Source organism: Lynx rufus, unplaced genomic scaffold, assembly GCF_022079265.1.
Source record: "Lynx rufus isolate CCGP_SWC_20201006 ecotype Redwood Valley unplaced genomic scaffold, mLynRuf1.p SCAF_7, whole genome shotgun sequence".
NCBI classification, from domain to species: Eukaryota; Metazoa; Chordata; class Mammalia; order Carnivora; family Felidae; genus Lynx; species Lynx rufus.
This window is the reverse complement of record NW_025814889.1, coordinates 19,968,152-19,991,184: the sequence shown is the minus strand read 5'-3', so window position 1 is coordinate 19,991,184 and position 23,033 is coordinate 19,968,152. Positions and strand designations below refer to the sequence as shown.

The 23,033-nt window shown below is 38.2% G+C and overlaps 1 protein-coding gene and 1 pseudogene across 10 annotated transcripts in view; one reads left to right on the top strand and one right to left on the bottom strand.

Annotated features, from left to right (window-relative positions):
- Nucleotides 1–23,033, bottom strand: part of MLLT10 (MLLT10 histone lysine methyltransferase DOT1L cofactor) — a 240,055-nt gene that overhangs the window by 199,759 nt on the left and 17,263 nt on the right. Inside the window, exon 1 of one of the 10 annotated variants that reach the window (XM_047066605.1) lies at nt 17,201–17,381. The exons of the other annotated variants lie outside the window; for them this stretch is intronic. The gene's annotated coding sequence lies outside the window, so the exon portion shown is untranslated. Of the gene's footprint in view, nt 1–17,200; nt 17,382–23,033 lie in introns of those variants that run through there. 10 annotated transcript variants of the gene reach the window in all.
- Nucleotides 18,821–18,910, top strand: LOC124502847 (uncharacterized; annotated as a pseudogene).

Genomic DNA, 23,033 nt, shown 5'->3' with positions numbered 1-23,033 from the left:
ACTTTAAAGAAAAAACTTTCAGGAAAAGAAAAGAAGGTTAAGTTATAGTTAGAAGACTGTACCCTAAACCCAAGAAGAAAGGATCTGGTATGAGGGACCTTGACCACAGGGACTCCAGATCCTATAGTCAACCAATCCAAAGTAGAAGGTTTTATAGGGCAGGATGCAGTCACACATGTTACTATTACAATTCCACAGATCCATTCTTATTTTAGTGAGAAGTAGTGTTAAAAAGGTATAAGTAGGGGGCCAAGGCAGGGGAAAAAACTAAAAATTAAAAATAGTACAAGTAAATCCTATGAAAGGTAACAGACATTATAAGGAAACCAAAAACAAACAAACAAGCACACATTAAAGACCTCACATTTTAGAGGAAAAAAAAAAAACAAGAAAGAAAACGAAGGAAAAAGAAAAAACACCTTTAATTGAAATGGCCCCAACAAATGCCAAGTTACACAAGGTGGCTCTTTCTTTTCTACATCATATAGTATAGCAAAAAATGATGCAACTATTTTCCATCTTCAGAATGTAAATGTCAATTTCCAAATACTTTTACTACTTTATATTAGATTCTTCTGCCAAAGGATAAAACCCACTGTATCAACTCACTAAATCAAGTACAGCCAACAAAAATACTGACCCTCAGGAAGCTGTGGTTATGTAACAATCTATTGCACTCATACTGGCTTGCCCACACTGTGATTACCATCATATTGCAAAAACAACAAGGTAATAAATGAAAATAATATAAATAGATAAAAATAAATAAAATGATAAAAGAGAAGGTTTTAAGTTTGATCTTCCTCATATTATATAGAAGATGTAACTGTGGCACACAGACGCATCTGTAGGATAAAACATTTACCATCACTATTTCTTTTCTTTTTTTTTTTTTTTAAAGCAAAAGATAAAAAATAAATCTAAAATAACCTATCTTGGGGCACCTGACGTGGCTCAGTCGGTTAAGTGTCTGACTTCAGTTCAGGTCATGATCTCATGGCTCATGAATTCAAGCCCCGTGTCAGGCTCTGTGCTGACACCTTCAGAGCCTGAAGCCTGCTTTGAATTCTGTGTCTCCCTTTCTCTCTGCCCCTCCCCTGCTCATGCTCTCTCTCTCAAAAATAAACATTTTTTTTAACTTTAAAAAAATAAAACAAAATAATCTATATTCTCTTGTATTTTACAAAGGCTCAAGGTTACAACAGACATGAGCAACCTAGTGCCAAGGTTGTGGTCTCCAAACAACATTTCCCAAAGGAACCAGGACCCCTAAGAGATGTAGAGAATTCTTGGTCTAGGTCAAGTAAGTCCAGGTAACTTGTTCTATCAACTAGCCAGGAAGCAATAAAAGACTACTGTAGTCATGTCCAAAGGATTTATCAGCCAACCTAAAGAGGTTCCTGCCAGCCAAAGATGAAATCATTTAAGACCAATAAAAGATAATAACTGCAATGAACTGAAACACACCAAATATTTTTAAATCTGTAATAAAATTCATTTGTACTTCCAAAACAGCTAAGTAAGGTTATAAGAGAGAAACTCCTATACAGATAAACAGCCAGATTCTGGTTTCCCACTAGAAGTCAAAACTTGGAAGGAACCAGCAAGAAGTCTCCCATTTTTTAGGACTTACTTTTAGCCTGAAGGCAAATTTGTACACACAGGATCTGTCTCAGTAACCTTGGACCATACATGCACAGAACAAGCTTGAACCCAATTAAGGAAAAATGAAATAAAAGAAGATTTAAGCAACTGCTCAAAATATAGAATAAGCAGTTTGAATCCAACCAATCAACTGCCTGATAAAAGCAGTAACAATTTCCTCAAAGGAATATAACAGAATCAAGGCTTCCCACATACAACATTCACAACGTCTAGAAAACAATCCAAATTACCTTATCTATTAAGAACCAGAAAAATGCTAATCATGCTTACGATAAACGATAATCAATAAAGGCCAACCAACCTTAAGATGACCTAGACACTGGAATTAAGACTTTAAATAGCGATTATAATAGAGTCCTAGGAGGCAAATAAAAATGTACCTCTATGAAGTGAAATAAGAAATCCCAACAAGAAACTATAAAAAAGAATTCAATAAAAATTCTAAAACCCAAAGCTAAAATTTGTGAAGTGAAAAATTTACTGGACAGATTTAACAGAATCAAGATGACAAATAGAGTCAGTGAGCTTGAAGCTACACTAACTCAAATCTTTACTCTGAGAGAAAATAGTGGGGAAAAAATGAACAAGGCTTCAGGGACCGACTGAATGGTATCAAGAAATCGAACATGTATAACTGATGGTCTGGAAAAGGAGGAAGAAAAGGGGTAGGGAGTAAGAATACAGAATATGAGAATACCAAAAAGAGTTCTGAAAACTAGTAGATGAAAATTTTGATTTGAAGAAAGACAACTTTACGGATTCAAAAAGCACAGGGAATCCCAAATAGCCAAACTGGTTGCTGAAAAGCAAACGCAGGACAATCTCTTCAAGGAGCCAAGAGAAAATGACACATCAGATACAGGGGAACGGTGATTAGAGAAATGGCTGATTTCTCATCATAAAGTATGGAAGCCAAAAGACAGTAAAATAAAATCTTTAAAGTGCTTCAAGAAAAAGAACTGTAATTCCACCCAGAATTCTATATGCAACTAATATATCCTTCAAAAACAAAGGTGAAACAGATATTTTCACGTAAAAGGCAGTAAACAGAATTCATCACCAGGAGACATGGACTACAACAAAGGCTAATAGAAGAAGTTCTTCATAATAAAAGGAAATGGTACTAGATGAAAATATAAATCTTTAGGAAGTGAAGAAGAGGACCACAAATGGTAAATATCTGAAGAATATAAAAAATTTTAGTTCTTAAATTCTCAAAACTACAAATGATTATTGAAAGCAAAAATTATAATACTGTTTTCTGAAGGTTATAACATATAGATCTAACACATATAACAAGAGCATAACTGACAGCAGACAAAGGGTACATCAAACAATCTCTATGGTTGCAAGATTTCTACACATTCAAGAAGTGATATAGTATTAACTGTAAGTGGTACACTATATAAATACATGATAAAAGGGTAAGGAAAGATATTGAAATTGCTAAAGAAATAAATGCTAAAAGGAATAGCTTTACAAAACTGATGTATTAAAATTCTAATCTATATGCAGGGGTGCCCGGGAGGCTCAGTCGGTTGAGCGACCGACTTCGGCTAAGGTCATGATCTTGCAGTGAGTTTGAGCCCCTCTTCTGGCTCTAAGTTGACAGCTCAGAGCCTGGAGCCTGCCTCAGTTCTCGGTCTCCCTCTCTCTGCCCTTCTGTTCATGCTCTCTCTCCCTCTCAAACATAAATAAATAAACTTTAAAAAAATGTTTTTTAATAAATAAAAGTAAAACAAAAGACGTGCAAGACCAAAGACTGAAAACTACAAAATATAGGGAAGAAAAAAAAAAACAAAGATGATCTAAATAAATGGAGATATACCTTGTAATTAAGAGGAAGACTTGTGGCACCCAGGGGACTCAGTGGGATAAGTGTCCAACTTCAGCCCAGGTCATGATCTCACAGTTCATGAGTTCGAACCCCGTGTCAGGTTCTGTGCTGACACCTTAAGAACCTGGAGCCTGCTTCAGATTCTGCCCTCCCCCCTCCCCTCCCCCTGCTCTGCCACTCTCCTACTCACACTCTGTCTCTCTCAAAAATAAACAAACATTAAAAATATTTTTTTAATAGGAAGACTCAACATGTTAACATGTCAATTCTCCTCAAACTGACCTACAGATTGAAAGCAATGATAATCATAATCCTATCAACCTTTTTGAAGAAACAGAAAAGCTAATATTGTAATTTATATAAAGTGCTTAAGACTTAAAATACGCAAAGCAATCTTGATAAGGATAAAAAAGGTTGAAGGACTTGCAAATCTAACTTCAAGACTTACTATGAAGTACAAATAATCAAACTAGTATTACAATGATATAAAGACAAATAAATCAATGGAGCCGAATGAAGACTCCGGCAATAGCCCACTTATGCAGCCAAGTGCTGTTTCACCAAAGCAGTTCAGTAAGGAAAGGAGACTCTTTTCAACAAATGGGGCAGAAACAACTGGTTATCCAGATGCAAACAACAGACCCTACAAAACTTAACTTGAGATACATTACAGACCTAAGTATAAATTAACAAAAAGTTTTAGATGAAACAAAGCAAATGACCTTCATGATTTCAGGGTTAGGCAAAAGTGTCTTAGCTCATAGTAGACAATAAAGACAAAAAACTGACAGACCATCAGACAAATATTTCTGCTCGTCAAAAGCACAGTTAAGTAAATGAGATGGGGTGACTGGGTCGGCTCAGTCAGTTGAGCGTCCAACTTCAGCTCAGGTCATGATCTCACAGTTCACGGGTTAGAGCCCGGCGTCGGGCTCTATGCTGACAGCTTGGAGCCTGGAGCTTGCTTTGGATTCTGTGTCTGCCCCTTTCTCTGTCCCTCCCCTGTTCATGTTCTCTGTCTCAGAAATAAATAAACATTAAAAAAGAAAAGGAGGGCGCCTGGGTGGCGCAGTCGGTTAAGCGTCCGACTTCAGCCAGGTCACGATCTCGCGGTCCGTGAGTTCGAGCCCCGCCGTCAGGCTCTGGGCTGACGGCTCAGAGCCTGGAGCCTGTTTCAGATTCTGTGTCTCCCTCTCTCTCTGCCCCTCCCCCATTCATGCTCTGTCTCTCTCTGTCCCAAAAATAAATAAACGTTGAAAAAAAAAATTATTAAAAAAAAAAAAAAAAAAAAAAGAAAAGGAAAGGAGGGAAAAAAACACAGACTTGGAGAAAGTACTTACAAAACATTTGTCTAACAAAAGACTAGTATCCAGGACATGTAAGGATCTTTAAAAAGATAGAATTAAAAAGGGGGGGGGGGGGGAGGGGGATTTTACCAAACTCTTCACAAAGGAAAACACACAAATGGTCAACAAGCAAATTAAAATGTGCTCAACATCACTAGTCATTATGAAAATATACAATAAAACCATAATAATATCACTTCTAGTCGGGATTGAGTAAAAGGGACCAACTTCAACCTTTTGCATAAGATAACAAAAACCTAACAAAATGTATATGAAACAACAGCACTGAAGATTTTGGAAAAGTAATGAAAGACAGTGATCCTGGGAAACAAAAAACAAACAACAAGAGAGGCCATACATTTGCCCAGCTTACTGCCTTGAGTTTCCAGGCCATGAACAGGCAGAAGGAACCCAGGCAGGGCATGCGGTCTCCCCAAGTTGAAGAAATAATGTTGGGCGTCCAAGAAAGCCAAGGCAGTTAGAACTCAAAAGGAATACTGGCACGGAGGAGAGAGCTAGAGAGAAAGAAAAAGGAAGAGATCTACAGAGGCCTGTCCTAGAAAATACTGAGTAATCAGTACTTGCATGTGAGAGAACTATTCAAGGCCAGGTAGAGAACCACCAGTTGAATCAGAAATAACCCCAGCACCAGAACTCACAGAAGGATGCAAATAATGCTTGTTTCGGAAAGTCAGAATTAAAACACCCAATAATTAATACTGCATCAAAGTACTAAGAAGGATTATGCCTCCGAAAGTGGGAAAAGTTAACCCTAGACTAAACTGAGCTCTGGTCTATCTAAACAAAACATAAAACCAAGACCCAGAAGGGACAAACTTTTCTAATAACCATGTCACAGAACAAAGTACAAAAAGTATTTTTAGGCATACTAAAATAGAGAACATAACAAGATAAAATTCACAATGATTAAAAATCAATACAAACTTACAAGACATACACACAGAAGCAACAAATTACATCCAATAATGAAACAAATACCAGTCAAACCAATCTTGAAATGACACATAACAAATTTAGTACACAAATCTTATAAAACAATTGTAGTGAATACACTCACTGTTCAAAAAGCTGGCAAAAACATTAAACATGTTAAGTAGAAATATGAATAAGAGTTTTTAAAAATTTGAACTTCTAGCGATGAAAATGACCAAGGTCTAAGATGAAAAATATACTGAAAAAAAAAAAAGATGAAAAATATATTGTATAAGATTTACAGCACAAGAAATCAAGTAATAGCTAATAACTAAAATGAAACACATAGAAAAAATACTTTAAAAAATTAACAGAGTATGGGGCACCTGGCTGGCTCAGTAAATGGAGCACATGACACTTGATCTTGGGGTCGTGAGTTTGAGCCCCAAGAGTAGAGTTTACTTAAAAATAAATGAAGAGAGTTTAAGTTAGCTGTAAGTTAACTTCAAAAGGCCAAATATACTTGAATTTGGAGCCACTAACAAGGAGATAATGCAGGTGAAAAAAATCGGGAAAAATGTCAACAATCTGCCATTCTTAATGATATTATAAGCATACAGAACAAAAGCACTCTTTAAACACCAAGCAATAGAAACATAATGAAATGTAAACCATGTATCAATATATCCAAAGAAAGAAAGAAACGTAAACTAAAACATATGATTACAATTGGCAAAAATCTTTATACATAATATACTTTTAAGTATCTTTAAAGCAGCCAGAGAAACAGTTCATATTACATCATGGAGTATCAAAAAAAGTAAAAATGGTTATATTAATATCACTTAAAGTAGATTTAAAAATCAATATTATCAGGATGCCTGGGTGGCTCAGTCAGCTGAGCATCGGACTTCAACTCAGGTCATGATCTCACGGTTCATGGGTTCGAGCCCCATGTCAGGCTCTGCGCTGAAAGCTCAGAGCCTGGAACCTGCTTCGGGTTCTGCGCCTCCCTCTCTCTCTCTGCCCCTCCCCTGCTCGTGGTCTGTCTCTCTCTCTCTCTCAAAAATAAAATAAACATTAAAAAAAATTTTTTAATCAATATTATCAGAAAAAGGAGGCTTATTTCACAAAGATAGTGGGTTTAACAAAGGTGAATTCTACCAAACATTTAAAGAAGAGTTAATACCTAGTCTTCTCAAACTATTATCAAAAAAAAAAAAAAAAAAAAAAAAAAAAAAAGGAAGTAAAGCTTCGAAATTTATTTTACAAGGCCAGCATTAACCTGATACAAAAACCAGATAAAGACACTACAAGAAAAAGAGAACTACAATCCTATCTAATATAGGTGCAAAAATTCTCAACAAAATATTACCAACGGAATCCCGCAATAATCAATAAGAATCATTCACCACAATCAAGTGGGATTTTTTTCATAGGATACAAGTGTAGTTCAATATTTGCAAATGAATCAACATGATACATCACATTAATAGGAGAAAGGATAAAAATGATATGATGTCAATAGATGCAGAAAAGGCATTTGACAAAGTACAACATGTATTCATGATAAAAACCCTCAACAAAGTAGGTGTAGAAGGAACATTTCTCAACATAATAAAGGCCATATATGAAAAACCCACAGCCAACATCATAGTCAACAGTGCAAATTTAAAAAAAGCTTTTCCTGTTAAGATCAGGGAGGAGACAAGGATGTTCACTCTGGCCATTTTATTCAACACAGTACCGAAGTCCTAGCTGCAGCAATCAGACAAGAAAAAGAAACGAAAAGTATCCAAACTGGTAAGGAAGAAGTAAAACTGCCACTGTTTGCAGATGACATGATACTATACATACAAAACTCTAAAGACTCCATCATTTTATTATACTGTAAATGAATTCAGTAAAATCACAAGATAAAAGAATAATAGAGTAATATACAGAACTCTGTTGCATTTCTATACATCCACAACAAAGTAGAGAGGGGGCTCTGGGTGGCTCAGTCGGTTAAGCATCCAACTTCAGCTCAGGTCATGACCTCACGGTTTGTGGGTCCAAGCCCCACGTCGGGCTCTGTGCTGACAGCTCAGAGCCTGGAGCCTGCTTCAGATTCTGTGTCCCCCACCCCCCCTCTGCCCCTCCCCTGCTCACACTCTAAGTAAGCACACATTTGAAAAAAAAAAAAAAAAAAGAACAAAACTGGACCACTTTCTTAGTCACCCACACACAAAAAAAACTCAAAATAGATTGAAAATCTAAATATAAGACCTGAAACCAGAAAACTCTTAGAAGAAAACATAGGCAGTAATATCTTTGACATCAGCCATAGAAAAATTTTTCTAGATATGTCTCCTCAGGCATATAAATAAAAGCAAGGATAAACTTTGGGACTACATCAAAATAAAATGCTTTCGCACAGCTAAGGATACCCTCAACTAAAAGCAATCCACTGAACAGGGACAATGTTTGTACATGATAAATCTGATAAGGGGTAAATATTCAAAATATACAAAGAGGGGCACCTGGGTGGCTCAGTCAGTTAAGCGTCGGACTTCGGCTCAGGTCATGATCTCGAAGTCCGCGAGTTCGAGCCCCGCGTCGGGCTCTGTACTGACAGCTCAGAGCCTGGAGCCCGTTTCAGATTCTGTCTCCCTCTCTCTCTGCCCCTCCCCTGTTCATGCTCTGTCTCTCTCTGTCTCAAAAAATAAATAAATGTTAAAAAATAAAAATAAAATAAAATAAAATACAAAGAACTTACACAACTCAACACACACACACACAAAAAAAATCTGATTAAAAAGTGGGCAAAAGCCCTGAATGTACATTTCTCCAAAGGAGACATACAGAAAAAGAAACCCTTATGCACTGTTGGTGGAATCTCAACGGATGCAGCCATTGTGTAAAACAGCATAGTGATCCCTCAAAAAATTAAAAGTAGAAGTATCATATAATCCAGTAATTCCACTTGAATATTTACCGAAATAAAAGTACTAATTCAAAAAGATACATGTACTTCTATGTTTACTGCAGTATTATTTACAATAGCCAACATATGGAAGCAACCAAAGTGTCTATGGATAGATGAATAAAGAAGGTGTGCATGTATGTGTAGGTAATGGAGTATTACTCAGCCATTAAAAAAAAAAAAGAATAAAATCTTTCCATTTGCAACAACATGAATGAATCTAGAGAGTATAATGCTAAAATAAGTCAACCAGGGAAAGACAAATTCCATATGATTTAGCTTATGTGTGGAATCTAAAAAAGAAAACAATAAGTGAACAAACAAAACAGAAACAGACCCATAAATACAAAGAACTGGGGGCTGCCAGCAGGGAAGGTGGGGAATGGGGAGTAAAATGGAAAAGAGTAAAGTGTAAGTGGGTAAAATAGATAAGAAGAACAGTAATAAAGGTGATTAGATTAATGATTATGTTGATGAGCACTGAGAAATGTATAGAATTGTTGAATAATATTGTACCCCTGAAACTAATGTAACACTATGTTAATTACACTTCCATAAAAAGACATAAAAAAAATCAACAATATCAGGAAAAAAGAGGATCATTTTACAAAGATAAAGGCTTTAACTCATTAAGACAATATAAAAATCCTAAACATTTATTCATCTAGTAACAGCTTCCAACTACATGATGTAATAATAACAGAACTACAAAAAGAAATGGGAAAATCCACAATTATATATGGAGATTTCAACAAACCTCTCTCAATTGGTAGAACGAGTAAACAGAAAATCAGTAAGAATATAATAACTTTGAACAACATTATCAACCAGAAGAACACCATCAAACAAACTGACATTAAGTGACACTGACAGGATACTCTACACAAACTAGCAAAATACACATTCTATTCAAGGACATATGGAAGATTCACCAAGACAGATCTATATTCAGGCCATGAAACAACTACTGATAAATTTTAAAGGTTTCAAGTAATACAAAGAATTTTCTCTGACGAGTAAGTCAAAAAAGAAACCAAAAGAGAAAATTCAATCTATTTTTAAATGAATGAAAATGAAAACAAAACTTACCAAAATCTGTGCAAGGCAGTTAAAGCAATAATTGAGGGGAAAAGTTACAGCACTAAATACCTGTTAGAAATCTCAAATCAATGACTTCACCTTGTACCTCAAGAAATTAAAGGACAAAAACAAAAGAAGAAATAAGGATCAGAGCAGAAATCAATGAAATATAAATCAAAAACAACAGAGCCAACTCATTGAAATCAAAGGCTACACTTCCTCCATTTACTGGATGATGGAGATGTACTTTTCCCTCTTAGGCAATACAAACAAAACCTGTAGACACTATAAATGAAACAAATACATTCTGAAAAATGTTAAGAAGGCAAATTAGCTAGAAACCACAGGACTCAAGGAATAACATGGCACTGAAGTTCCATAGGTTTTCTTTTTGCCTAATATATCCCACTCTTTGATTGGAAAAAGTCAGCAACCCAGATGCACCGACAAGCACAGAACAGACCCCCCCCCACCCCCAAAAAAACCTCAAATGAAAGGACTCCTCTCTCTTGCTAGACAAACAACCAGGAAGGGCTCATATTAGCTAGGAAAAGAAAACTTTTAGACAGTAGCTGCTCTACTCCAGCACATCACCACAGAAAAAGCTGATCCCACCCACTCCTGCAATGGTCAAGCAAGGAACCTAGACATCCACTCTTGTGAGATTATGAGTCATTCCAAGACTACCCCTGGGGTAGTGTAAGAGCAAAACAAACAGGGAACCAGAATTCTCAACCTCACTGGCTGGTAATGAGCATGTCCCCCCACTGTGTCAATGGAGACAACAAGGGAAGCCTGGACTTTCACCTCCATCTGGCAGTAACAAGGAAACTGATCCTGTCCCTGGGGTGGTGTCAGAACATCTAGCAAGGACTTAGGAGTTTCACCAACACACAGTGGTAAATGAAGCCATATCCACTGTGGCGATCAGGTAGAGCACCATCATATGCACCTCTGCTTAGCATTAACAAGCAGCCTCCCTCAAATGTCAACAAAGGCCCAAGAGGGAATGTGAACTTCATCCCACATCTGGCATAAGGAGATGCCAACCACAACTCCTCAAATCAGACAAGTGTCAGAAAAAGCCAGCTAAAACAGGTTTGTGTAAGATGCAAAGTCCCAAAACATAACACAAAAACGTTCAGGTTTCAATCAATCATTTGTCATAGGGGCACCTGGGTGGCTCAGTTGGTTAAGGATCCAACTCTTGATTTCAGCTGAGGTCATGATCTCATGGTTTGTGGGTTTGAGCCCCACACCAGGCTCCATGCTGGCAGTGTAGAGTCAACTTGGGATTCTCTCTCCCTCTCTCTCTGCCCCTCCCATGCTCGCTCTCTCTCTCTCTCTCTCTCTCTCTCTCTCAAAATAAATAAAATCATTTGTCGTAACAAAAACCAGAAGATCTCAAATTGAATGCAAAAGACAATCAACAGATGTCAACACGCAGATATTTGTAATTTTAACATCTGACAGAGGTTACAATTATCCTTTTTTTTATTCTTCTTAAGAGAGAGAGCACGAGTAGGGGTGGGTCAAAGAGAAGAGAGGGACAGAGGATCTGAAGCAGGCTCTGCACTGGCAGCAGTGAGCCCAATGTGGGGCTCAAACTCACCAATCGTGAGATCATGACCTGAGCCGAAGATGGATAGATACTCAACCAACTGAGCCGCTCAGGCACCCCAGGATGTTAGAATCTTCTGATAAAGATTTAAAAACAACAAAAAAATTTTAATGTTTATTTTTGAAAGCAAAAGAGAAAAAGACAGAGTGCAAGCAGGGGAGGGGCAGAGAGAGAGGGAGATACAGAATCCAAAGCAGGCTCGACTCTGAGCTGTCAGCACAGAGCCCAATGTGAGGCTCGAACCCACATTATCATGAGATCATGACCTGAGCCAAAGTCGGACGCTTAACCGACTGAGCCACCCAGGTGCCCCCTGATGAAGATTTTAAAGCACCCATAATAAAAATGACTAAATGAGGAATGCCTGGCTGGCTCAGCCGGTACAGCATACAACTCTTGATCTCAGGATTATAAATTCAAGCCCCACACTGGGTGTAGAGATTAAATTAAATCTTTTTTTTTTTTTAATTTTTTTTTCAACGTTTTTATTTATTTTTGGGACAGAGAGAGACAGAGCATGAACGGGGGAGGGGCAGAGAGAGAGGGAGACACAGAATCGGAAACAGGCTCCAGGCTCTGAGCCATCAGCCCAGAGCCTGACGCGGGGCTCGAACTCACGGACCGCGAGATCGTGACCTGGCTGAAGTCGGACGCTTAACCGACTGCGCCACCCAGGCGCCCCTAAATCTTTTTTTAAAAAATGATTCCAGGGGCACCTAGATGGCTCAGTCAGTTAAGCATCTGACTCTTGATCTTGGCTCAGGTCATGATCTCACGGTTCCTTGGGTCAAGCCTCACATCAGGCCCTACACTGACAATGCGGAGCCTGCTTGGGATTCTCTCTCCCCCTCCCTCTTCCCCTTCCCTGCTTGCATTCTCTAATATATAAACTTTAAAAATATAAATAAATAAATGATTCCATGAGCAATTACAAACACAGAAATGAAATATAAAAAGCCTCAGCAAAAATCTAAAATATAAAGAACCAAATGGAAAATTTTAGAACTGAAAAGTACAATAAACAAAATTAAGAGCTCAATATGTGACTTCAATAGCAGAATCAAGGAAAGAGAGTAAAAGAATCCATGAGCTAGATGATATAACAATCAAAATTATTCAATATAAACAACAGGGAAGAGTGTGAAGAAATAAAAATGAACAGATCCTCAAAGACCTTTGGGACCATAACAAAAATTCTTAACATTTATGTCATCAGTCTCAAGAAGAAAAGGAGAAATAAAGCGGGACTACAAAAGTACTCAATCAGTTGGGTGGCTCAGTCAGTTGAGCATCCAACTTTGGCTCAGGTCATGATCTCACAGTTCATGGGTTTGAGCCCCAGGTCGGGCTCTGTGCTGACAGCTCAGAGCCTGGATCCTGCTTCGGATTCTGGGTCTCCCTCTTTCTCTGCCCCCCCATCTCTCTCCCAAAAATAAACATTAAAAAAATTTTTTAAAGCAGAAAAAAGAAAAAGTACTCAAACAAAGAATGACTGGGGGCACACAGGTGGCTGAGCATATGACTTTGCCTCAGGTCACGATCTCATAGTTCATGAGTTCAAACCCCACACTGGGCTCTCTGCTGTCATCTCAGAGTCTGCTTCAGATCCTCTGTCCCCCTCTCTCTTTGCCCTTCCCCCCCACTCAAGCTCGTTCTCTCAAAAATAAATAAAACACCATTAAAAAAAAAGAATGGCTGAAAATGTTCTGTTTTGGTAAGACATAAAACTACAGAATCAAGAAGCTGAGCAAATCTCAAAAGGGATAATTCAAAAGGCAACTACCCCTAAACACATCCTGATTAAACTTCTGAAATCTAAAAACAAGGAAAATATCTTGAAAAGAAGCCAGAGAAAAACCTTTTCTTTATACAATAAAATTAACTTGGGAGCAAATTTCTCATCAGAAATCAGAGGCCTGGGGTGCCTGGGTGGCTCAGGTTAAGCATCTGACTTTGTCTCAGGTCGTGATCTCACGGTTCGTGGATTTGAGCCCCACATCAGGCTCAGTGCTGACAGCTCAGACCCTAGAGCCTGCTTTGCATTCTGTGTTTCCCTCTGTCTCTGCCCCTCCCCTACTTGTGCGAGCGCTCACGCGCTCTCTCTCTCTCTCAAAAATAAATAAACATTAAAAATGTTTTAAATAAATTAATAACAAAAGAAACCACAGAGGCAAGAAAGTGACACAATATTGAAAGAGGAAGTTGTGAAGAAAATGAAAAAAAAAAAAAATCAACTCAGTGAAAATCCTAAAACCTGTGGGACATACTAAACCAGTAATAAAAGGGAAATTTATAACCATGCACAGAAAAGTCAGAGTCTCAAATCAATAATCGAAGCCTCATGGGGCGCCTGGGTGGCGCAGTCGGTTAAGCGTCCGACTTCAGCCAGGTCACGATCTCGCGGTCCGTGAGTTCGAGCCCCGCATCGGGCTCTGGGCTGATGGCTCAGAGCCTGGAGCCTGTTTCCGATTCTGTGTCTCCCTCTCTCTCTGCCCCTCCCCCGTCCATGCTCTGTCTCTCTCTGTCCCAAAAATAAATAAACGTTGAAAAAAAAAATTTAAAAAAAAAAAAAAAATAATCGAAGCCTCTACCACAGAAAACTGAAAAAAGAACAAAATAAACCCAAAGCAAGCAGACAGCAATTAAAAATAAAGAGAAGTCAGTAAAATTTAAACTAGAAAAAAAAAAAAAAGAAAAATCAACAAAACAAGGAAGGAGCTGCTTCTCTGAAAAGATCAATAAAATTGATAAACCTCTAGCAACGCTGACAAAGAAAAGGAAAGAAGACAAATCAGTATCAGAAATGAAACTGGGGATATCAGCACAGAACCTGCAGACAACAAAAAGATAATCGGGGAATACCATGAACAACTTCACACGCATAACTGACAGCTTAGATAAGATGGATCCCTTCCTTGAAAAACACAAACTACTCTGACTCACCAATTATGAAACTGGTAATGTGAATAACCCTGTAACTATTTTAAGTTTTTTGGGGTTTTTTGTGGGGGTTTTTTGGGTTTTTTTTAGTAATCTCTACATTCAATATGGGGCTTGAACTCATGACCCCAAAATCAAGAGTCATATGCTCTTCCAAATGAGCCAGCCAGAAACTCATAGCCCTGTAACTATTTTTAAATTTTAATTTGTACCTTAAAAACTACCAAAAAAGAAATATGAAGGTCCAGGTAGTTTCAGTGGACAACTGTACCAACCATCTAAAGAATTAACACCAATTCTATACAATCTCTTCCAGGAAACAGAAAAAGCAGCATTTCTCCCAACTCATTCTACAAAGCTAGTATTACTCCAATACCAAAACCATATAGAACATGAAAAGAGAACACTACAGACCAGTATCTCCCATGACTAGAGAGATGAAAAAATCCTTAACAAAATATAAATAGAATCCTGTAACACATAAAAAGAGTTATGTGCCATATCGAGCGGGGCTTACTCCACTTAAGTTAAATATTCAAAATCAATGAACGTAATCTACCATATTAACAGGTTTAAAAAAAAAAAGTACATCTATTAATGCCAGAAAAAGCACCTAACAAAATTCAACACCCATTTGTGACTTTTTAAAATAAATACATAAGAATGGGGCGCCTGGGTGGCTCAGTGGGTTGGGCTCAGGTCATAAGCTCACGGTTAGTGAGTTCAAACCCTGCGTCAGGCTCTGTGCTGACAGCTCAGAGCCTGGAGCCTGCTTCAGATTCTGTGTCTCCCTCTCTCTCTGTTCCTCCCTTGCTCGTGCTCTGTCTCTCTCTCTCTCAAAAATAAAGATTAAAAATTTTTAAATAAATACATACACACATACATAAGAAAAATAGGAATACAATGCAGGTAACTTCCTCAACTTCATACAGACATCTACAAAAACCCTACAGTGGTTTTCATCATCTACAAAAAAGCCTACTTAGTGGTTTTCATCATGGAATCAATCCTTTCCCCAAAGGTCTTAAATCTTAAATCCAAACCATGCTGAGATTTCTAGCCAGAAATTTCACTAAAGGCGTACAAATTGAGAAGGAAGAAATAATAATAACCCTACAAAGAAAATCCCAAGGAATCTGTAATAAAACTCCTGTAATTCATACAAGAATTCAGCAAGGTTGCAAAATCTAAGGTAAAAATCAATTGTTACTACCATGCCATGACACCAAAATTAAACATTCAATACTACTTCTAACTGCTTCCCCCAAAATTAAATACTTAGGTATAAATCCACAAAATGTGTATAGGACTTGTAGGCTGAAAACTACATAAAAGTGCCAAAAGATAGGCACCTGAGTGGCTCAATCAGTTAAGTGTCTGACTTCAGCTCAGGTCATAATCTTGGCGTCCATGAGTTCAAGCCCGGCATCAGGTTCTGTGCTGACAGCTCAGAGCCTAGAGCCTGCTTCAGATTCTGTGTCTCCCTCTCTCTCTGTCCCTCCCCAAGTTGCGCGTGCACACGTGTACGAGTGCTCTCTCTCTCCCCCCCCCCAAAAAATAAGCATTTTAAAAAATTATTTAAAAAAGGGGTCAGTGAGAAATACAATACTTATAGTAAAAATACTATGGACAAGGGAAAAAAGTTTCCCTCCACCAACAGTTAAGATACACTACAGGAGGGGCGCCTGGGTGGCTCAGTTGGTTGAGCATCCAACTTCAGCTCAGGTCATGATCTCAAGAGATCAAGAGTCACATGTTCCATGGACTGACCCAACCAAGTGCCCCCACTATTTATCTTTTTATATTTTTGAACCATGTCAATATATCACCTTACCAAAAACTAAGTAAGTTAATTCAAGCTATTGCAATTCTCCAGACAAAAAAAAAAAATTAAAGCTTAAATTATGCCAATGACTATAGAGGTAAAGAAATCAAATTTAAAAAAATGTTTTAATGTTTATTACTTTTGAGAGAGAGACAGAGAGCAAGCAGGGGAGGGGCAGAGAGAGAGGGAGACACAGAATCGGAAGCAGGCTCCAGGCTCTGAGCCGTCAGCACAGAGACCGACGCAGGGGTCGAACCCACAGATTGCAAGATCATGACCTGAGCTGAAGTCGGCCACTTGACCGACTGGGCCACCCAGACACCCTGAGAAATCAAATTTAAGATGCCTAGGATACCTAGATACAGATATCCAGAAGGTAATTGCAAATATGGATCTGAAGGCTAGATAAAAATTATTCAGGTGATATTATTAATACTTAGATTCCCCAAGCATACATCATAATTTTTCAGAGTTAAGATAATCAAACAAACAAACCAGAAAGCAATCGTGTAACTTAAATTTTAAAGGAAGGAAGGAAGTAACACCAAACAGGAAACCAAAAGGTAATATGTGTAGAGGTTAGAAGAAAGCAGCTTCCCAAAAGTCATGAGAAGAGAGAGTTGCAATGCAGTGATCAGTTTTTACAATGACACTAGTGATCACAGAGCAACTGAGTGATCACAGTTTTAAATGCTGACAAGTGGATCGAAGAGAATGAAAACTGAAAAAATGTTGGATTTGCCCATTTGAAGTTAACAGCATAATCAACAATGGCAGACTTAGAGCCAAATGTAATAATATCAAAGGTGAATGAACAGGAGTTTGTGGTATCTTATGCACTTATTTATTTACACTCAAATTTTTTTCAGAAAAGGATCTGAGGCAGTGCACACATTAACAACCTGTATTATAACAACAAAAAATAGAAAAATGAACATTGAAAGCCAGTATGAAGGTCATCCCCCTGATTTAGGGAAACTGCTCTTACCCCTGACTCCAACTATGTAGTTCTAGTGAGGGTTGCCATTCATAGTACCCTCCCCACTCCAGCCACAGGGATGGTGGGTACATGATCCAAGACAGGCCAATCAGAGTCCTTCCCAGGATTCTTCAAGAGAGCCCCTTCTTCTGGTAGAAGGGGCTGGGAAGATGAGAGCCAAGAGCTGCCAGCAGTCATGGTTCCAGCCTCATGAAGTAGAGAGTCTGTAGTATGAGAGAATGAAATCAACACGCAGAGAAACAGAGATAAGAGGTGAAGTCCTAAACCCCACAGGAGGAGAAGGAAGAAACAAACATACTAATAATCAGATTAATATAACTGATGTAACTAAAGACCAGATTTGGTTCTGGGCTGCCTGATAGCCAGAACAAAAAGAAAAACAGAATGTGTATCACCAGAGCTATCAAAAAGGAGGAAATATACCAAATCCTCAAGGGAGTCACTTTTCCTGATGCTAAGTTATTAAAAGAATTTCTTTGTACACGAACTTTTATATAAGGATTACTAAAAGACGAAATGGACAAGTGTCCATGATGAGAGTCTTACAGTAAATACAGATTTCATACACAGCTGCTTAAAATGACAACAAAGTGTATCTCAATCATTATGTACAACTAAGAGGCTAGACTATACTAGACAGGTGAAGCAGAAGTATCAACTACAGATTTATTCTTCCAGGAAGCTCGCTAGGGAAAGAGAAAAGACAAGAAATGAAAAGGGAAAAATGTAAAGGGAAAGTAGAATCCATGGGAAGATTCAAAAATGTCTGTAAAGTGAGTAGGGGAAACAAATCAAGTAAAAAGGACAGACTAAAACATAAAACAAGACCCTGGAAGAAATGGGAAAAGACCACATCATGAGCACAGGTAGTTAATTCCACCCTCCTTCCTAGAACTCCAGTAAGTGAGGTAAAAGGACATAAAGTCACAAATAGAAAAAGAACATAAGAGAAGACAACAGCTATAAAATTTTGGAAACTAGAAAGGAGACAAGGAGTAAATGACTTAACAAATCAGAAAAGGTTGCTGCAATAAGATAAGCCCAAAAGTAATGTATCTTAGACTACATAGCACCAGAAACTGGAGAAACTTTAGGTACCAGGCACTAGGGGGTAGGAGTCACACATGCACACTGCTGGTGTATGTATCCAAAAAGAATGCGTTCAGGTGAAGCTAAAAAGGAGAGACGGGATATACTGAAAAACAACCAAACTCCCCTCTAATCTACTTCTCAACTACCCCCATCCTCAGAAACTGCAGAAAGGGTAAATGAGGAAATCTGGATTTGAGGATACCAAGCACAGCTGAGGAAAGGGGTACCATACTGAAAAAGAAGAATTAACTGAAAATCTAATTGTAAATAGGAAATTCCAGCAAACATCTGGCTCAAAGAATACTGGTAACCAGGTCTGTCAATCCCAACCAGATGAAAGACTTCCCTCTCAATAAACTAACCAGCTGGTGGTCTCCTAATAAAAGAATCCAGTTAGATCACCTAAAATGAAGGCAATCAGCAACAATCCCTGCCCACGCACACAAAGCTTCCAATCTCAAATAGGTGCCTAAGAGTCACCACACTTTTTTAAAGGAATTCTTTTATTTATTTTTTATCGCTTCTCAGCCTTTTGGCTAAGATCAAGTGTAGGAATTCTTTTATTTTTTTATTAATTTTTTCTGAGAGAGAGAGTGCGCACACACGAGTGGGGGAGGGGTAGACAAAGTGGAAGATGGAGATCTTAGGCAAGATCCAGGCTAGGCGTGGAGCCCAACACCCGGCTCAATCTCACAACCTTGAGATCATAACCTCAGCCTAACTCAAGAGTCAGCTGCTTAACTAACTGATCCACCTAAGCACTCCCAAGTGTCACCAGATTTTTAAGCAAAGTCTCTAACAGGACAGGCCAAAACAACAATACAAAGAATTTCTGAGGAAGAGAGTCCCAGGAGCACAAGAAAACTTCAGAAAACTGACACAAAACAAAACAAAAAAACCTTCTGGTTAATACCTTCACAATGAAGGGAAATACAACATTCAAGAGATATTCCATACTCATGGAATGGAAGAGGCAATATTGTTAAAATATCCATACTACCCAAAGCAGGCTATAATCCCTATCAAAATACCAACATTTTTCACAGAACTAGAATAAAACTAAAATTTGTATGGAAAACCACAAAAGACTAAATAGCCAAAGCAATCTTGAGAGAGAAGACCAAAGCTGGAGGTAACACAATCCCAGAGTTCAAGATACATTACAATGCTATAATAATCAAAACAGTATGCAACGGCACAAAAACAGACACACGGATAAGTGGAACAGAAGAGAGAGCTCAAAAATAACCCGACGCTTATATGGTCAAGTAATCTCCAACAAAAAAGGCAAGAATATACAATGGAGGAAAGACAGTCTCTTCAACAAACGGTGCTGGGAAAACTGGACGGCTACATGCAAAAGAACAAAACCGGACGCCTTTTTAGTCACAAACAAAAATAAACTCAAAATGGATTAGATCAAAATTTGAGAGCTGAAACCAGAAAACTCCTAAAAGAAAACATAGACAGTAATATCTTTGACATCAACCATAGAAACATTTTTCTAGGTAGGTCTCCTTAGGCAGGGTGAAAAAAAAAAACAAAAATAAATTATTGGGACTACATCAAAATAAACCCTTTTGTATAGCAAAGGAAACCCTCAACAAAATGAAAAGAAAAGGCAACTCACTGAATGGGAAAAAATATTTGCAAATGATGTATTTGATAAGGGATTAATAGGCAAAATCTATAAAGAATGGGGGTGGCTTGACTGGCTTAATCGACAAGAGCATGTGACTCTTAATCTCAGGGTCATTAGTTCAAGGTCCATGCTGGGTGTGGAACCTACTTAAAAAAATTAAAAATTAAAAAATATGCTAAATGAAAAAAAAGAACTTAACACCAAAAAATCCAATTTAAAAATGGACAGAGGTTGAGGCACCTGGCTGGCTCATCTGGTGGAGCGTGTGACTCTTGATCCCAAGAGTTTGAGCCCCACGTTGGGTGTAGACATTACTTAAAAATAAAATATTTTTTAAAAATGGGCAAAAGACCTGAAACAGACATTCTTCCAAACAAGACATACAGATTGAACAACAAACACAATAAAAGATGTTCAACATCACTCATCATCAAGGAAATGTAAATTAAAATCACAATAAGAAATCACTTTACACCAGTCAAAATGGCTAGTATCAAAACCACAAGAAATAACAAGTGTTGGCAAGGATATGCATGGAGTAGTGGGAACCCTCGTGCACTGTTGGTGGCAGTATGAATTGGTGCAGCCACATTGGAAAGCAGAATGGAGGTTCCTCAAAAATTAAAAATAGATTACCATATGACGTAGTAATTCCACTACTGAGAATTTACCCAAAGAAAATGAAAACACTAATCCAAAAACATATACGCACCTTTATGTTTACTGCAGTATTACAATAGCCAAGATAACAGAAGCGACTCAAGTGTCCATGGAAAAAGAATGAGCCATAAAAAAAGAATGAGACCTTGCCATTTGCAACAACAAGGATGGCCCTAGAGGATATTAGGCTAACTAAAATAAGTCAGAAAAAGACAAATACCATATGATTTTGTTTAAATGCGGAATCTAAACAAAACGAATGAAGGAACAAAGAAAATAAGCAAAAACAGACCCTGAGGGAATGGGCAAAATGAGTGAGGAGGAAGTAGGAGATACAGGCTTCCAGTTATGGAATAAGTCACAGGGATACAAAGGCACAGCAGAAGGAATATATTCAGTGATTGTCTCACAGCACCGTAGGGTGACAGATGGCAGCTACGCTTGTGGTGAGCACAGCATAACAGAGAGAGTCGTGGAATCACTATGTTGCACACCTGAAACTAATGTAACCTTGTATGTCAACTATACTTCAACTAAAAAACAAAGAAATAAAGACATCCAAGAAATAAAAACAGAAGATAAAAAATAAAACACAGAACACAAGAGAAAAGTATAATAGACTTTAAAAATTTAAGTGAAGGGTCAGAAGACAAAGTAAGGAATTGCCTCAAAAAGTAGAACCAAAGGGGCGCCTGGGTGGTTCAGTTAGTTAAGCGTCCGACTTCGGCTCAGAGCATGATCTCAAAGTTCATGGGTTTGAGCCCCACATCAGGCTCTGTGCTGACAGCTCAGAGCCTGGAATTTCCTTCATATTCTGTGTCTCCCTTTCTCTCTACCCTCCCCTGCTCATGCTCTCTCTCTCTCTCTCTCTCTGAAAAATAAATATTTAAAAAAAAAAAAAGAACCAAAAAAAAAAACTTAAACACAAAATATTAAAAATTGGAAAATTAGTTCAAAAAGGCCAACATCTTACAGAGAACAAACTGAGGGTTGATGGGGGCTAGGGAGAGGGGAAAGTGAGTGATGGGATTTGAGAAGGGCACTTGTTGGGATGAGCACTGGGTGTTGTATGGAAACAAATTTGACAATAAATTATGTTTAAAAAAAAAAAAGGCCAACATCCAAATAAAGAAACATACAGGTATGCCTGGGTGGCTCAGGCAGCTAGGCGTCCAACTCGATTTCAGCTCAGGTCATGATCTCAGTGTCATGAGATCAAGTCCAGCATCCAGCTCTGCACTGGGCATGGGGCCTGCTTAAAATTCTCTCTCCCTCTGCCCTTCCAACCACCCCTGCACACACACGCATGCTCTCTAGGTAAAAAAAAAAATTAAAAAAAAAAAATTAAAAATACTCAACATCACTCATTATCAGGGAAATACAAATGAAAACCACAATGACATACCACCTCACACCAGTCAGAACGGCTAAAATTAACAACTCAGACAACCACAGATGTTGGCAAGGATGCAAAGAAAAAGGATCTCTTTTGCACTGCTGGTAGGAATGCAAACTGGTGCAGCCACTCTGGAAAACAGTATGGAGGTTCCACAAAAAGTTTAAAAAAAAGGGCGGGGGCGCCTGGGTGGCTCAGTTGGTTGGGCGTCCAACTGCGGCTCAGGTCATGATTTCAGGTTTTTTAGTTCAAGCCCCTCGTCAGGCTCTTTGCTGACAACTCAGAGCCTGGAGCCTACTTCGGATTCTGTGCCTTCCTCTTGCTCTGCGCCTTCCCCACTGCCCACCCCCCCCACTGTTATCGCTTTGTCTTGCTCTTAAAAATAAACAAACATTTGAAAAAAAAAAGTTAAAAATAGAACCACCTACCAATTACACTACTAGGTATTTATCCAAGGGATACAGGTATGCTGTTTCCAAGGGGCATATGCACCCCAATGTTTATAGCAGCACTATCGACAATAGCCAAAGTATGGAAAGAGCCCAAATGTCCAACAACAGATGAATGGATAAAGAAGATGTGGTATATATATACAATGGAGTATTACTTCGCAATCAAAAAGAATGAAATCTTGCCATTTGCAACAACATGGATGGAACTAGAGGGTATTATGCTAAGCGACATTAGAGAAAAATATCATATGACTTCACTCATGTAGAATTTAAGATACAAAACAGATGAGAAGGAAAGCAAAAATAATATAAAAACAGGAAGGGGGACAAAAATAAGAGACTCTTAAATATACAGAACTAAGGGTTGCTGGAGGGGTTGTGGGTAGGGGGATGGCTAAATGGGTAAGGGGCACTAAGGAAGACATTTGTTGAGATGAGCACTGGGTGTTATACATAGGGAATGAATCACTGGAATCTACTCCTGAAATCATTATTGCACTATATGCTAACTAACTTGGATGTAAATTTTAAAAATTTTTTTGATTAAAAATAATAAGAAAAAAGAAAATAAAGAAAAAT